Source organism: Vipera ursinii (genome assembly GCF_947247035.1).
Source record: "Vipera ursinii genome assembly, chromosome: 1".
NCBI lineage: Eukaryota > Metazoa > Chordata > Lepidosauria > Squamata > Viperidae > Vipera > Vipera ursinii.
The window spans coordinates 191,112,114-191,130,597 of NC_139512.1; positions in this window are offsets into that span (position 1 = coordinate 191,112,114).

Genomic DNA, 18,484 nt, shown 5'->3' on the forward strand with positions numbered 1-18,484 from the left:
CAGTTGCATTCTGTTTCTCTGTTCACGTCTCAGCCTTTGCGGCGTGTTTGTGGGACTATCGGTTAAAAAAAAAAGTTCCATCAGACTTTCTAACTTCTTGAGATCTTGTGAGAAGTTAGAAAGTCTGATGGGACTTTTTTTTTTTTTACCGATAGTCCCACTAACACGCGGCAAAGGCTGAGAAGCGAACGGAGAACTGGAATGCAGCTGAAAGGCAGGTTAGTAAAAAAAACACTTGGGAGAGGCGGGGGTGGGGGCGGCAACCTTACCCTGTGTGGGTATTGATGCAGTGCGTGCCATCTGTGGCACGTGTGCCATAGGTTCGCCACCACAGCCTTAAAGCAACTGCAGAAGGATCCCTGGGCAAAAAAGGTAAAGTGTGTATGTGTGTCTCTTGTGCACTGAAGCAACTTTTTTGTTTTCAGATCCAAAGTGCTGCATTGCCTTTATACTTTATTCTCTCAATCTTTTTTCTTCCTAGGGTTTTCCGCATTCTGTATAAGATTTAACCGATTGAAAGGAGGACTTGTTTGATTGTAGCCCTGTTCCACTCACTAAAAAGTTAATCTGGCTTTTTGCAGTTTGAATGTCGACAGTCTGCACCTAATTGATCAGTAAAAGAAGAAGATGCCAGTTAGGGTGATTGGAAATTACAGTAAGTCCTAATTTCTAGGGGCCAGCAAAGGGATGCTGGTGGGCAATGAGCATGTTCCTTTTGGGAAATAAATTTTACTAGAACTTAAAAATTTATCACTGTTCACCAAGTACTCATTTTTATAAATTCATTTACAGTAGGCGAGACACTGCCATTTAATTTAAAGGCGAAAAGCCTAAGAATAGACACTAGTCTGTGTATTAGTGGAAGAGGCATAATATAAATTTGGTAAATTCAGAAGTTGGGATGGAAAAAATGAAGAGGGCTCCTTTAAAATTGAATGCGACTTTAAAAACACTTTATTTTCAGTAGTCCTGCTTCTTGCCATGTGGAAATTCATATCAGGTAAGAATGGCTTGCTTGACGTTTCTGCAAAGATCAAGTAACAGCAATGAGACCTAACCTTCCAAGAATGTTGGCCTTTACTCCGGAAATGTTTCCCCATTTAAGTTTGGCACACAATTAGCTGTTCTTGAGTTTTACATAGTGATGTCACTTATAGTTGCCTTGCCCTCATTTCCTCTTGGTGTTCTAGTTGCTTGCCTTTAAGGTTCAAGACATTGATAAAAGAAGCAGCAATTAGCTACAGAGGTTATTTCTGAGAAGAGCATTGGGGGAAAATGGAAGAGTCTGAGAAAAACACACACTCCTCATTCTTGATTTGCAGAAATCACATGGATGCTCCTAAGTGACCTCAAGAGCTGAATTTGGATTGGCTCTTGGTGTCTGAACAGAAAGGAAGGCTACAAGCTGTGGAGCAATCTACTTGGCTGGATAGAAACTACATCTGCAGAATTCACTGCATTTTGGAAACAGGACTGCATTTCCCACAACACGCTTAACTGCAGCCCTTTGAATTGTAGTCTACTTTCTGTAGCAGATATGGCTGTTTTCTTAATGGATAGGGCAGCCTTCACAAGATACTTAACTCTTTTATCCAAAAATTTGTGCTACATTCATTTCGTACCAGTTCTGCTAATTATTCCTTACTATGTCAATTGGATTTCTTGACATGGAAACTGGAATGTGCCAGTGTCCAACTACAATACTTTAAAGTTTTAGCCTGATTGCATTAAATGTTATTCCAAAACAGGGTTCAATAGAAGAAACAACTGGAATTATATACTGTATATAAAAAAGCAGCTGATCACTGGTGGACAAAAAACTAATCTGCCTAATGGGTGGAGAGAGTATTTCTACATTAGAGAGCTTCTCAAATGGTCAACAGTATACATGACCAAGGTATTCCAAGATGAGGAACCTCAGGCTCACAAGCTGTGAATGCATTGGTAGGTGTGCAAACACCTTCCCTTTATAAGTGTTTCTATGTGGTGCTTGTGAGATAGGTTTTACAGAATGCAGAATAACAGAGATGGAAGGGTCCTTAGAGGTCTTCTAGTTCAACCCACTGCTTAAGCAGGAGACCCTACACCATTCTGGAGAAATGGCTATCCAATCTCTTCTAGAAAACCTCTAGTGATGGAGGTTAACAGAAGTTCATTGGTAATACACTTACAGATTTAAATGTTATTTTCTCTTTGTGGGAGATAGATACCAATATTGTTTATCTTCCAAACAATGCAACTTCTATTATGTTGGCCTTAAAGCTATACATTCTATTAGGTCATAGGTGACAAAATTGAGCACATCATGTGATGTATTGTGACGCATTGCGATGTTTTTTGCCTTTGCGGAGCCAGGAGGGAGTATCCAGCACAGAACGCATCCAGCCCGTGGGCCGCCAGTTTGACACCCCTGTGTTAGGTGCTACCTAGTTTTCAAAAAGTGTTTACCTTCTTAATTTAAGAAAATTCTTTTTCACCTGCATTTATTCATTGAGGCCATTTATGAAAGTAAGTTTGTTAAATACTGATGCCAAGCTGATAGAAGTTTAAGGTGTGACATCATGGCTTGAGTCTAATCACTCAATAGCTTTTGAGAATCAAATGGAATGAAGTTATTTCCCTGCTTCCATGTTTTGCACCAAACAAAAGCCATCAGCACAGCCCTCAACAGAATGTTTTGCATTGTCTCATAAATAAAATGAGACTGTTAAAATACTGACCCTTTGTTCTTAGAAATGTTGAATATTCCTGAGAGAGTGGTGGGACCTTTCTGGCCCTGCAACCTTTGCTTTGTATAGGGGAAAAGCCTAGAACACACTTATTCCAGATTTGATTGTCTGCATCTCAAGGGCACCTGCTGCACATATGTCAACACAAATTGCAGTGTCCCGACCGTCAGCAATATTAGATCTGTGCCTTGCCCTGTAGTGTGTCTGCCTTCACTCTGACTTCTTGGAGTACTTGTCAGGTCAAAGTGTCCCCAAAGCATCAAACTTCACTCTACCCAAAATAGAAAAGGGCAGATTTGCCTACTGTAGTGGGGGTATTAAAACAATTGTATTGAATTTAGTCCTCAATAACTACCCATGCTTCTCAAAAGCACATGTTCTTCAAGAATTTAGTAAAGAGCTATTTTTAAAAAAAACATATGGAAATTAATTGGCAACAGTGGTTGTGACTTTCAAAGTGACCTGTACATCTTGTTCCTATTGTTATCTGGATCGGGACAGGTCAATGCAGTTGACAGGCTATTGACACAAAATTTGGAATCCTGCAATCAAGCATGAGTCATTTGGTTGCTGCTGTCTCAAAATGATAAATACATTCATGTTTTATACCTAGAGATGGCAAAAATGCATTAGGGCTGTGCAGGGTTTGAAAAAAAGATTTGAGGACATGCCTCAGACCTTGCATGAAGGCAGAAGGAATGCCAGAGGGATTTTTCATCTTCAATAGTAACGTCTAGTTATAGTAAAGGGTTAAAAAGTTCAAGCACTGAACAGTCCCATAAATCAAATATTTCCTTTAAAGTAGCCATCTTGTGTTCTGCTAATCAACTTTGAAGGATGTGTTTTACAATGGTAAGTATAGTAAGGTTTGCAGATGTTTCTGAATATTACAATGAAAATAACTAAAGAGCAATACAGTTCTTATTTGAATCTGAAGAAAATATCTTTTTAACTAAAAAAAAATATGATCCAAAAATGCATTAGAAATGAGGAAGGTCAGTTTTTATATCCATAAATTTAGGCTGTGACTCAGCTCTGAACTTGATGGAAGACCTCTACTTCCCGTCACTCAGCTCGCTGGCTGATCAGAGAAACCTCTGTTTCCATGAAGCGCAACAGTCTAGAGGACAGATGAGTTGATTTCACGTTTTATCCTTAAATCTATAGGAAAAGCAGATGAGAATAACTGAGGATGAAAGAAGCAGTGACACTGTCTCCCTTTGAAGATGGCTAAACCGGCATTTCCCCCACTGGAAGTCGGAACCAAGCAACCCCACTTTCTCCAGGCTTCAGTGCAAACTTGAAAAGAATTAATGCTTTCAGTAGTTTACTGATTAACATTAATGCAGCTCTTAGAGCAGCTACATTTTTTATCCAGCCTGCTAATAAAGCCTGGAAAAAGACAGGCTACTTTAAAGAATAAGTATGCCTTAAAATGGTTCAGAAGAAGCCCCTTGCACCCCAAGCAGCATAACACTTTTTCACTAATGTATACATTAAAGTGGGTATGTTACTTTTCCAATTTCTGCATGCGATGTGTATGGGAAAAGGTGCACCTGTTTCAATAAGTGAGATCATTGAGCCATGACTTGTTTCAAGCTCAAGTGGAAAGAACTGTTTGCTTTCAGAAACAGAAGACAGCTGGTGTGCTTGCTAGGGGGCCCAAGCATTTCTTTCAAATCATTTTTGATGGCTGCGCAGTCCAAATATGCACATTTTTAGTAAACATCTGTATAAGCTGGAACAGCATTTGGCACAGTTAACTGCCTAAAATTAACAGGATAAATGAATAGAAGCACCTAAGATTTTAGAAGTTGTAGCAAGTGTTTAATCTCAAATTTTGGAATATCATTCAGTGGGTTTACAATTCAAGCTTGTTTTTGATTGGTCGATGTATTTATAATTAAAGGACACCAGTCAAGGTAAAGTGACAGGGCTTGAGAGAGTGCAGGATTCCTGGCCTAAACGTCCTGCCCAGGCCTCCATGGAGGGGATAGGCCACCTGGCTTTCTTTCACCGGCTTTCTTTCTCCATTTCCTGACACCCGGCTGAGTTTCAGAGAAACCATTCCTTGGTTTCCCCCTGTTTTAAACAGCTTTTTGTGAACCACAGCTTGTTACCTCATTTCCTATTTTCCAACACTAGCAATCGGTGTTTGTCACAAAAGGAGTGAGTTTGTTGTTATAAGTAGCCTAGGTGATAAAAATTGTGTTAAATCATAATTAATGCCTTTTTAAAAAAAATATTCTTTTTTCATCACCATTTTTCCTTAGATGAAAAGCCTCAAAAATGGTGAACATTCTTCAAGTGTATCTAACTCATTCCCTTGCTTTTATCTATTATACTGTGATAGATTTATTGTATTTCAGGGAAGACCAAACCACAAAATTCATAAATACTGTACATACCAAACTGGAGGTTTTATTGTGTTCCAATTTACCTTTCTATCTAATAGGACCTCAAGATACTAGATGGTTAATACAAGTTCATACTGACTGAGAAGAATGGAAGGTGAAAGCCAATATCTATCTTATTATACATATTTAGTTTAAACTGCATTTTCATCTATTCCAGGAACTTTGGGAAACATGCCTCTGAAGCTCTTTGCAGAACATTTGTTTACATCTAAATAAATTGGTGTCATTTTCAACCCAGCCCCCTAATTGGTCTCCATAACTCCAGATACACTTCCTAGAAGAATGTGCTTGCTTAAGATGCTAGGTTCATAAACTGAAATCCAAGCATGTACAATATGGAATGCCTGGATTAGTGGATGAATCATAATTGGTCCACTAAATTCACCAGCATCTACATTCTGATTAACTGGCCTTCTGCCTTTTCAAGCATTAAAAGTACTAACAAGACTTTTTTTCAAGGACAGAGGCAATATGAATAAAATAGACAAGAAAACTAAGAAATGTTGGAGCAGACCAAAATGTTTATAGCAAATATTGCAGTAATCAATAATGGTATGGCTGGAAATAACATACTAGAAGTAAAGGTTGAAAGAAAAACACTAAAAAGGAGAATACTATATCTTGGAAGAGTTCTACTATTCCTATTCATCTAATGGCATTTGCTAGGCATATTAAAGGCATTTTATTTCATAACTGAGTTCCATAATATGTGACTTCCTATAATCTTCTTACAAGTGATTTCATGCATTAAAGAAAAGCATCAGCATATTGTGATTCCATGCAACAAATAAAAGCAATAAGGATCACTATTATGGACTTTTTGCTGAAAAAAAACCTTTAGTTTATGATTTTGATGATTAGAAAAGTTAGTTTATGGACTTCTGGTTTTGTGCGGTAGCGACTGGTTGCTGGCTTGTGGATTCTCTGCATCCCCGCAGCTAATTTCACCCTGCCAGGGTGAAATGGGTCTAAGTACCCAAAGGGTGCTCCAGAGATTCTGGAATGGCGGTGGCCATTCCATTCGACTTGGGGAAAGCCTTCTAACCTGACAGGAGAAAGGCTGGCCGTATTGCATCGACCAGCCCAAATGTGATGACCCAGGGCCCCAAACAGAGGCAAAGCAGTCAGCTGGCACGGGAACAGTTCTTTAATCACTGCCCAAATTCCCCAAAAGCTCCCACAGAAGCTGGCAAGAGTTCAATCAATGCATACACAGGCAAGACAGATAACACAAAAACAAAATGTAAATAGTCCTTTTAACGCTCAGTTTGCCTGCAGTCTGTAAGGAAAGACTCAGAAAAGTCTTCTGTGGTGGAGAAGCAGGAAACCAACCAGTCTGGATTTCAAAGTGTTCAGGTTAGACAAGAGCACAATTCATTATCTCAAGATAACACGTTTGTTCCCGGCAAATGCCCCACCCCACAGCGTCTCCTTATATCTTAGTCCCCAGGTGTGCCTTGTGAAGTGGGCCTGGATGCTCTCCTCCTGAGCAATTGAGCCTGCCTCCATTGTTCTCTCCTCCTCTCTGCTCTCTGCTCTAGGATCGAGGGGGAGGCTTGCTCCTCGCCTGCACTCTGCCTTTCTTCTTCCAAACCTGAAGGGCCCTGGCCTGCCTCAGCCTGCTCTTCCCTACAGTCCTCCAAAGCCACAGACACCCCCTTCCTGGGCCTCAACAAAGCACTCCATGTCATCCTCAGAGTCAGGCTCAGACAGAGGCATGACACCAAGCTACTAGCAACTGAAGTCCAAAAGCACTAACCAGCACAACTGTGAACAGCATGTTTCAAACTGGGTGAGGAATTCTATCTTCTCTTTTCTATTTTACATTTAATTTCCTGGAAAAGATCCCCCAGAAGCAAAATATCTCCAAAAGGGAAGGAGGGGGATTTCTGCCTCACCCTCATACTAACGGAAGCGGCAAATTAACCTTTTTATGGAGGATCAAAATATATGGAAGTGAAATAAATATAAAACCTGAAACTTAAAACTTAAATCTGGATAAATCTAAAATTGTTTGAATGGTTAAGACTCTCATTTTAAAGATAATTGTTCATTTTGGAAATTGAAAAACAAATAGTTGCTGACATTTAGTGGCAGATGAGGACTATGATAGCTATGACTTTAATATAAGACTTGGTAAAATCTGGGAAAAGCTAATCTGTGACTGTGACCTTCAAAGCTTTAACAACAAAGAACAGCTGTGGGGGAAAAAGACAATAATCTGGGCTGTAGACAAAGAGAGAATTATAAATTTCAGAAAAAAATCTTTTTTGAACTATTTGGATTACAAATATCTATTTAATCGGGACTCTAAAGCTATTTGCAGAGAAAAGAGAAAGAGAAAATCTCAAATTCTTGGTCATCATGGATCAGAGACATGTAAAAAGAACATATCAAGAAAACATAAATACTTCACAGGATGAGATATATAGTATACTGCAACTAATTCAAACAACAATGACTTTAAACCACAAAGAAATCCAAAACAACTTTGAAAATATAAATCAATCTATTTCCAAGTTAACTCTACAACAAAAAAATTCCCAGAAAACAACAGAGAAGGAGCAAATAAAACAGATAAATGGATATAGAATTCTGAATAGAGACTTAAAGAAGGAACTTAACAAAAAAAGGAAACATGATTTAATTTTAGTGGGAAAAAATTCACAAGAATTGGAAAAAATAATTTATCCTTTAAAATCTGAGGACAAGAAAACAGATTGGATAAAATGGACTGTAGAGATGTCAGGAACATTGGAGAGAAAGGAAATGATAAGAGAAGCGGAGAAAAAGAAAAAGATTTTCAACAAACATGGAAAGGCAGAAGTCCCGTACAAAGACACTTCTCCTGATTTACTTTTTATATCTACAACAACATTTATAACATACGGAAAACCTTTTTGATTCAGCAAAATAATCATAATCATAATAGTAAAGTTGGAAGGGACCTTGGAGGTCATCCAGTCCAACTCCCTGCTCAGGCAGGAAACCCTATACCATTTCGGACAAATGGCTGTCCAGTCTCTTCTTTAAAACTTCCAGTGTTGGAGCATTCAGAGCTTCTGGAGGCAGGTTGTTCCACTGGTTAATTGTTCTAACTGTCAGGAAGTTTCTCTTTAGTTCTAGGTTGCTTCTCTCCTTGATTAGTTTCCACCCATTGCTTCTTATCCTGCCTTCAGGTGCTTTGGAGAATAGCTTGACTCCCTCTTCTTTGTGGCAACCCCTGAGATATTGGAACACTGCTATCATGTCCTTCTATTCATTAAAGAGAGTCCTCTTCAATTCCAGCAGCCATTCCTTATATGTTTTAGCCTTCAGACCTCTAATCATCTTTGTTGCTCTTCTCTGTACTCTTTCCAGAGTCTCGACATCTTTTTTACATCGTGGTGACCAAAACTGGATGCAGTATTCCAAGTGTGGCCTTACCAAGGCATTGTAAAGTGGTATTAATACTTCACATGATCTTGATTCTATCCCTCTGTTAATGCAGCCTAGCGCTGTGTTGGCTTTTTTGGCAGCTGCAGCACACTGCTGGCTCATATTGAAGTGATTGTCCACTAGGACTCCGAGATCCCTCTCACAGTTACTATTATTGAGGTACCACCTATACTATACCTGTACATTTGGTTTTTCTTGCCTAAATGTAGAACTTTACTTTTTTCACCATTGAACTTCATTTTGTTAGATAGCGCCCAGTGTTCGAGTCTGTCCAGATACATTGATTAAGAAAGACACTGGGTAAAAGGAAAAAAAAAACTAAAGTGGAAACTAAGAAAATAGATGATGGGACTTACCAGAGAGAAAACTTAAAAAAGAAACATTTGTTTGAATATGGTTAAAGAAATAGAAAAGTTTTGGAATATATATGTCACTCTAAGAGGGATGAATTCTCTAAATATAATATAGTATGCTTTTTACCCTTTTTTGTTCTCTTTCTTGATATGAGTAATATAAAAAAGTTGAAATGATTTAGATAAAGGAAATGTTTTAGATATTTAAATGTGATTGAATTTAAGAAAATTATAATGGATAAAAATGTTTTCAATAAGAGTTAAAGGACTATATTAGCTATATATTAGCTTAGGAGGGATATATTTTTTAAGTAGTAAAATTTTTTATATTTCTTTACTCTTGCTTTTCTTTCTTTTTTTCCTGCTGTTTTATCTATTCCTTAAGAAATGTAAAAGTGTGAGATGGTTCATATGGAAAAATTGAGTTAAATTCTTAAAAGTAATTAATTTTTGAGAAAATCTTAACCCGTAAGAATATCTAGAATTTGGTGGGAGAAAGAAATTAAAATAAGGACTGTAACAGGATCTGTGATAAGGCAACCAGAATGGTTGGATAGAAAAGAAATATTATATTGATGTGATTATTATTTTTAGGACTATTGAGAAAAATATATATTTAATTGTTATCTATCAAAACAGTAAGAATTGTATTAACTCAATGTTTGCAAAAGTGGATATTTTGGGAAAAGAAGAAATCAACTAAAACTATTATGTGGATTATGGATTATAGAAATCAATTGTTAGTGATTGTTTTACAAATGTAACCCAGACAACACACTGTTCACCAATTATTAAGTGATTTATGTATTTAAAAAATCAATTATATTACTAAAAAAGGTAGTTTATGAAAATTATGATGCAACCTTAGAGACAGAATAAAATATAAATGCACCTATAACCAATGTCAGAAAGATGGAAAGCCTTTTCTTTTTCTATTTTCTTTCTTATTTATTTAATATTCTATATTTTGTTTTTTTCTAATATTGCTAATATTGTTTTTATCTTGTTAAAGGTTTTTAGATAGATAGATAGATAGATAGATAGATAGATAGATAGATAGATAGATAGATAGATAGATAGATAGATGATAGATAGATAGATAGATAGATAGAATTGGAGAAATGTATATGACATTGTAAACCAGGTCTTCTTTTGATAAAGTTAGTAAGGATCTCCACTTAGCCAAAAAAATTACCCAAGTACTAGAAAAAATACCCCACTTTGAACTCACAAGATACTTTCCAGGCTCATGTAAAATAGTTATTGTGGACAAATGTGAATTTTGTTAATGCTGTGGCTTAAAATATTTTATGGATCCCTTGACTCTACGGAGCAGCTACTCATACCTGGCAACTTACCATCAGTACTGGTCATCCATCTTCTAGCCTTCTAGATCTAGAATTCTCCATTAGAACATCTCTAATGTTAGGTTCCCAATTTCCACAATTTGTGCCCCATAAGGCCAGCCATGTCAGAGCTATCTACTCCAAACAATGGTCAGAAGTATCTAGTCAGGGAATACTAGCAGTTTGAACAGATAGAAATAGTGCATACTTATTTTTCTGATTTCCTGACTCTATTTTTGTCCTTATGGTCCAGAGGGCTACCTCTAGGAATGGAGCTGGGCTTTTTCCTCTTTGGCCATTCAGACTTTGCCCTAATTCTGAAGTCTGCCAGTAATGCTAATATTTGTCCAGGCTGCTGTGCATGTGAAGACTTATAATTATTACTAGCTGCTTGCTAGTAAAAAGCTGCTTGGAGGAATAAGACACACAACTGCCTGATTGAGGAAGAAACTGTTTTGCTTTCCATAAACAAGACAGTGCTTGGAAAGTGAAAACTCTCGTTTGCGGGACCCAGCAGGTGCCAAGTAATAAGGTTGCTTTCACCTGCCAACAAGTTTTTTCCATGGTTGTTACTCCACAAAAAGCTTTTTGTTTGCTTCAGCTGGAGACAGACCAACCAAGTGATCCAAAATGCGACCGTGCTGACACATCAATGAGAATTTGAAGTAAAGGTAGCTGATGGTTAAGTATTCTTTGTTCACGTTCAGTTATGGGAGGTGTGATTCTATGGATCAAAAACTGACATTTATTTTATTTTCTATTTATTTTCTATATTGATGTTATTGCTCATGTAACATCATAATGTAGAGCACGTGAAATAAGATGTAAAACACTGGACAGGACTGCTTATCCTGAAGGTTAATATGAAAAGAAGAGTAGGTCTCATGCCTGATCTCACATTGGATAAAGAATACATAAAAATAAATATTAGTCTGGAAACCGAATGACAAAAATATTTGGGTACATACCAATTGGGATATATTGGGTAAATACTGTAAATATGTCTTAATATGAGTACAAGAATTTTGGTGGAATTTTGGTCAAATGTGTTTTTTGAAGAGTGGTTTAGCAAAACAGCGTATCCTTGTTTCTAAGTTTTCAATAGGAATTACAAATTTAAATACTTGCCAACAAACATTAATTTTCCATTTCTGTCATTTTTATTTATAGCCAGAGGCAGAAATGAGCATCTTCACATCCATAAATACAGTATATGGGCCCAGAATTTAAACTAGATATTTTGTGCATTTCTTCTGAAATCTTTTGCTCTTCAGTTTGGCCTCTACTTAATGTTAATTGTATACATTTGACAGGATTCCTTTGTTATAGTCAGTATTAAAAAGAGAGAGGACTCTTGAAAGTTAATTTATTTCTTCCCCCTCCCCACATAAGTACATAAGAAATGTCTACCATAAGACATTAAAGTAATATTGGTATTCACAGACTAAAACACTTGCAATGTTAATGATATATACTTTTACATCTACATTGTTTGTATTTAGTTTCTAAGGCTACCCACTAACCAATGCATCTCAGCTTACAGAGGGTTACAGAGGGTTAAATTAATGAAACAACAATGTGAAAAGAGCAGCAATGTACCACAATTGGTAGGTTCACACATTATCATCAACTCTATCCCTGTGCAAAAATGTAGGTTTTTTAATGCTGTCTGAAAGGCCAACAAGGTCAAGATTGTGTGACCTCTCAGGGACTGTTTTTCCAAAGATGGCCAAGAGCAGGCGTCATGGGTTCCATTAGATCAGGGGTCCCTAACCCCCAGTCCATGGACCAGCACCCATCTGCAGCATGCCAACAAACAAGCAAAGCTCCATCCTTTGGATGCAGGCAGTATTAAAAATCACACCCCCTCTGGTCCATGGAAAAACCTTTCTCCATGGCACCAGTCCCTGGTGCCCAAAAGGTTGGGGACCTCTGCATTAATGACATTGCTTTATGGATGGGATGTGGGACAGGACAGTCCTGTCCAATCGTATATATTCACATAGATATTGACATTTTTTAAAGTAGCTGGGCATGTCACATCATGGCACTCAAGGTAAATTTTGTCTGTAGAATGTGATTGGGTCCACTGATCACTACAACAATCCGACCTTAAAGTGTAGGAGTAGAGATATATATGTGCAATCATTTGCTGTATTAGAGTCTGGCCCTTACTTCTGAGGTAATTATTGACCAGGCTATTAATGGCATGAAAAAGGAACTGCCAGAAATGGCTTTCCAAACACCTGGCAAGTCATTCAAATCATTCCCCTAAAGCTTTATTTTGATTTGATTAAACAGCCAGGGCTGGCCTATTTTAAGGTTGTACACTCATCGAAAGCTACTACAGCTTTAAGGCTGCAGACGATTTGAGCAGATGTGCAGTTCATCAGGGTTTGGTTTCTTTTCTTTTTAATCAGGTAGGGATTGATTTCAAGAGCGCAGTCTATTTTGTAACATGAATCCTAAAGCAAATTATCCCACCTGAGCATTTTAAACTCCAACAGGAACATTTCAGGATACTTTGAGATATTCCTCTGTGCAACACCCTCTTCCTTTTCTAATCCTGTTGGAAATTTTGTTGGCTTTGCTGTTGAGAAAGGAGAGAAAGGTGACACACTCAGCTCCTTTAAAGACAGCAAGGCTGTTCAAGAGCAATGGAGCCGTTAATCCACATCAAACTCTTCTCGGTCCATTTCTCTGTGGAGCAGAGTGATGGCATCTGGACCAGATTTTCAGCATGACAAAGCAATCACTACAGATTTGACAAGTAGACCATCTACCCTCAACTGCTAGTTAAGATGTCACCAAATTGTCTTGGTCCCTTACCATTGCACTGAGGCCAAGGGTTTTATAATATATTTTGTTGCCAGTCCAAAAAAACCAAATAACTCTCCCTCCCAACACAAATGGACTAAACTGTTGCGACTGTCCTGCATCCTTCATCCACTCAAGGGTGGCAGGCTTACAGAAAAGAGGTGGAGCAAGTTGTTTGCAATCAATGATTTCGGAGGAAGAATGTGTGCTAGTAATACAACACGTGGTTTATCTGTAAAAGGTCCCAGTGTTGAATTCTTGCCATTTTCTCATAAGATTATTGGAAAAGAATTAAAAACCCAGAAGATCATTTCCAATTTTAGATAAGAATACTGGCCTAGAGAGATAGTATGAGTGTATATCCCATGATACACAATGGTTAAATGAAAATGCCTCAAAGCCTTAGATGAAGTTGCTGGGTAAACAACTGAATCCTTTTGACCTGTATCCCCCTCTAGTGTCTGGAACTGGAACAGCAAAACAAGAAGAGGAAAAGCAACAGACAAAGGGCCTTAGTCGGTTGCATTTTGCAGATCTGCACATACAGTAAAGTTATTCCACCAACCTTATACATAGCCTATGTTTTGGCATGTGATTTTTAAAAGAATTTCATTGTAACTGAAATTCACTTCTTGTTGTTCTTTGAGTTACTTGGAATTCATTCAATACTCTCAAGAGCATGACAGGCCTCTGGATTATTTCAAATCCGTTTCTCAGAACTAATGTCAGCTGCAAGAACTATCCTAATTCCAAAGAGAATACAAAGAGATATGGCCATATTGGCGGGGTGGGGTGGGGGTCCTGCAAGGCAACCTCTGGGCCACATTCAAGAAATAAGGCAGAACCAGGACAACCTAAACTGAACGTAATTCTGAACCAGAAATCAAATACAGAAATACTAATGTTCTGCAGATATTGACTTCTCTCTGTCACGCTGGCCGACAAACATTGTTTTGAGGAGAGAACTGCACTATTAAGCAATGACAGCATTTACAAAGAGAAGTGGATAAATAATTAATTAAATTTGTAAGGTTTTCCACTCAGCCTCACAAACTTATCTGCGCTACTGTACTCAGAAATTTCAAAGAGCCAAAAGAAAATCCTGAGCCAAGGTTTCAGCAAAGAAAACAACTTTATTTTGGCCAAGACAGAGTTGGGTAACCTTCTCCCTTTTCATGGCTGTTTAGAAGGGCGAAGGCACACCCAGCAGAGATTTCTACTACCTTTTATACCTTTTCAGAACAAAGAGATCCAAGTCTCTGTACCAGGAGCAAGGAAGCACAGAAAAACAAATTCCAGGATGATGACTCATACACATCAATCCAGGCTAACTCACCTTCCCCCTCCCTATCTCCTGGTCCACTGAACCCCCCCTTGCTCCTTTCATGTAAGCAATCTCCTGTATATTTGACATGGGACATTTGATTTTTCAATATACATGAAACACTTGCTTCTATCTATAAGGCTGCTTCCGTGTAAGAAATTTTATATAAAATAGCTACAAACTAACACTACTAATATTTATATAAAATGATTACTTTATATAAAATGGCTACATAATTACACTACTAGTATCAAGCTTAAGCATAATAAAATCATAAGCACAATAAGGTCCCTTCAATTTAATACCCCCCACCCTGTTTCCCACAACAATCTCTGACAGGTTTTGCTTATTCAAAATTCACTTAGCCCCAAAAGACAATGAATAATCTTCCAATACTTCATAGCCAAGAAGGCTGACCTGTCTGTCTTGGGCTTCATTCCTGTATAAGATCCCCTGCAAGAGCCAGACAGAGGAATCTCCAGTATGTGATCAGAAAAGTCAACATGGTGACTGTGATGAAGAAACTGCTTGGATTTTTGTATCTGTTGCACTGTTGCAACCACCATCTTGACTTTCTGGACCACATCCTGCAGCACCCTGGAGCCAAGTCAAGCAAAGAAGGACAGAGAAATTATGCTTTTTCCAGAAAGTGGCTTCACTGGGTTGCTCAAGGTGGATCTGGGGCCTTTCTCGGTGGCCAAGAGAGGTTTTGAATTATGTCCACATCATTCCGAAACAGCATTTTGACAAATAGGGATCAGAACCCTAAGTGTCAGCCATGTCCAGATGGGAAATAGAAGCTCTAGGAGGCTGAACTAGTCTCTGTTGCATGCTGGAGTGGAAGACCCGTCTGATCTTGGCCTCCGCATCCAGTCAAAGCTATACTAGGAAGGCTGCACAAATCTCTTGTCACTGGTGTCAGATTAAGAGCTGCTTTTTACAGATGAGTGGCATTTGAAATCTCAGCACACTAACTTTCTCTTTCAGATCCCACCCCGCCAAAAAAATGTCAAGTTTGAAACACAAACTGGAACTTGCTGTAATGCTCTCCAAGGCTTTGGACTTTAGCCAGTGAACAGGGAGATTGTAAGGTTGTCATTCTTAAAGATTTGAATGGCTTCATGTGTGCAGTGTGGTGAGATGGATATCTTGAGGCTCTGAATGAAGTTTGGAGTGAGCCATCATTTCTGTTCCAACAGGAGAAAAGAGGTCATCATTGGGTTTTGGGGACTGATCTATAAGAAGAACTGGATCTCTGCTGCTTTACTCATTCAGCACGTGACTTAAGCTTCAATCCTTGTTCTATTGTGCTTCCATTTTCCCCCTTACTCCTCCTTATTTTGAGAGGTTTTTGGCTGAGGACAGCATATTGTAAAATCATGGTATTTGGTGCGTGCTGCTTGTGGCAAGGGCTTGTCCAGATGGAGAACTCAAAGAACGGAACATTCAGCGGGCTTTGCGTTCTTGACTAGAAAAGAGAACAATTGACCAGGAGTTATGGACACTGGATCCATAACTTATGAAATTGTCAAGGAGAGAAGACTAGACTCTGCTCCCCCCCTGCAATTAGAAGACAATAAATGTTTTATTTTTTAAAAAAATATTTGATGGCACCAAATTTTGTAATTGTGGTATTGTTTCTTTTAAAAAAACCTTGTGAACCGCCCTGAGTCCTACGGGAGAAGGGCGGTATATAAGTCTAATAAACTAAACTAAACTAACTGCAGTTCTCCATAATCAAAGCACAACCTTAGACTGACTCCCACCAAGAGTGCGTGGCTGAGAATTCAGAAGCCATTTGAGTCCAGAGCTTGCACAATCTTTTACCTATGTACGTAACAGGGTAGGTAGCAGTAATGTATGCACGTTTCTTAATTTTGAAGTTCCTTTTAAAAGAATCTGGTTTAAAAGGAGCATAAAAGAGGAGGAGCAAACACAGCTTTCAAAGTAACAAAATAAATGATTAGATGAATAAAAAGCCACAGAGCTGCTGCTCTGCCTCACTTTAAAAATTCTGCTGCCATCTAATAGCTGCCCAAATATTTTTCAGGTCAGATATTGACAAGCTTAATCTCAAATCATTTACTAAAATGAGTAAACTAACTTGCACCAGTAGGTGGTAGGCATGTAACAAACATAAACCATTAGTTGACTTCAAATTGAGTAAGTTCTGGTTTTAGCTGATGGTTACCTAGTAATGAGATGGGATGCAGTCAGTTTTGGTAATATCTAAATAACATAGTGAATGGATTGTTGAAGAGAGCCATAATTTCTGCTTTGAGACCTTGCCTTGCTTCTTACTATGGCAGTCTTTCATTTCATTTAATTCAGTGGCCCCAACCTTTTTGGCATGAATGGGGGGGGGAGAGGAGAGTGAAGGTTTTTTGCCTGCCACTCACCTCCAGCTGTGTAGCCCAGGGGTTGGGGATCTCTGATTTAACCCCTCTCCCACCAACCCCAATTTGGAAGACATAGCTTTTCAACAAATTAAAACTATTTCTGGATCTCCAAGATCCCTTCCAGCTCTATTCTATTCTAAAATTCTATTCTAATTATGAAAGAAGGTGCTGCTCAAACTGCTTGGTCTGAGTTGGGACATGTTTCTTACTGCAATAATTCAGCACATGCTTTGAGCACGCTGGATGCTCCTCATAAGCACTGCAGCATTATCAGGGATGGAGATGGAAAAAACATACAGTAAGAGCAGACAGTGTACCATCTCAAAGGTAGCTGCAGGTATCTGTCTGACATTTTTGTCCAAATTCTTGCAATATTTTGAATTCTTGCCTCAATGTTATCTGGGGTGAAATAGCTATTATCAGCCAATGGGGGAAAGAGATAGTGGTATCAGGACTTCTCTAATGAAAAATTTAAAGATATAATTATGTATGTGTCTTGAGACTTTAGAAAGAGTACAGAGAAGAGCAACAAAGATAATTAGGGGACTGGAGACTAAAACATATAAGGAACGGCTACTAAAATTGGGTATGTGTAGTTTAATGAAGAGAAGGACGAGGGGGGACATGATAGCAGTGTTCCAATATCTCAGGGGCTGCCACAAAGAAGAGGGACTCAAGCCATTCTCCAAAGCACCTGAAGGCAGGACAAGAAGCAACGGATGGAAACTAATCAAGGAGAGAAGCAACCTAGAACTAAGGAGAAACTTCCTGACAGTTAGAACAGTTAACCAGTGGAACAACCTGCCTCCAGAAGCTGTGAATGCTCCAACACTGGAAATTTTTAAGAAGAAACTGGACAGCCATTTGTCTGAAATAGTATAGGGATATTATTATTATTATTATTATTATTATTGTTGTTGTTGTTGTTGTTGTTGTTGTTGTTGTTGTTATTATTATTATTATTATTATTATTATTATTATTATTATTATTTTATTAATTTATTTATTTATTTTTGGGACTTATATGCCATCCTATCTCCTGAAGGACTCAGGGCTGCTAACAACAATAAAAACAACAATACAAAAGTTAAAAGGAATTAAATAAACAGCTCCAAAATAAATTAACTAAACAATTAAAAATTAAAACATTTTAAAAACCCATCGTCAATCCAGGTCAGCCTGATGAAAAAAGAAAGTTTTGAGGTTGCGGCGAAAGGACCGGAGATCCGGGGCCATCCGGAGCTCAAGGGGGAGTTGGTTCCACAGGGCTGGTGCTCCCACAGAGAAGGCCCTCCCCCTGGGGGTCGCCAGCCGACATTGTCTAGCCGACGGTACCCTGAGGAGGCCCTCTGTGTGAGCGCACTGGGTGATGGGAAGTCGTCCCCGACAGCAGACGGTCCTGCAAATATCCCGGGCCTAGGCTATGTAGGGCTTTAAAGGTAAGTACCAGCACATTAAATCTCACCCGGAAGACAACCAGTAACCAATGCAGCTCACGCAGGAGTGGTGTAATATGGGAGTATCGGGATGCTCCCATCACTACCCGCGCGGCCGCATTCTACACCAGCTGGAGCCTCCAGGTGGTCTTCAAGGGCAGCCACATGTAGAGAGCATTGCAGTAATCTATCCGAGAGGTAACGAGTGCATGAGTGACCGTATGT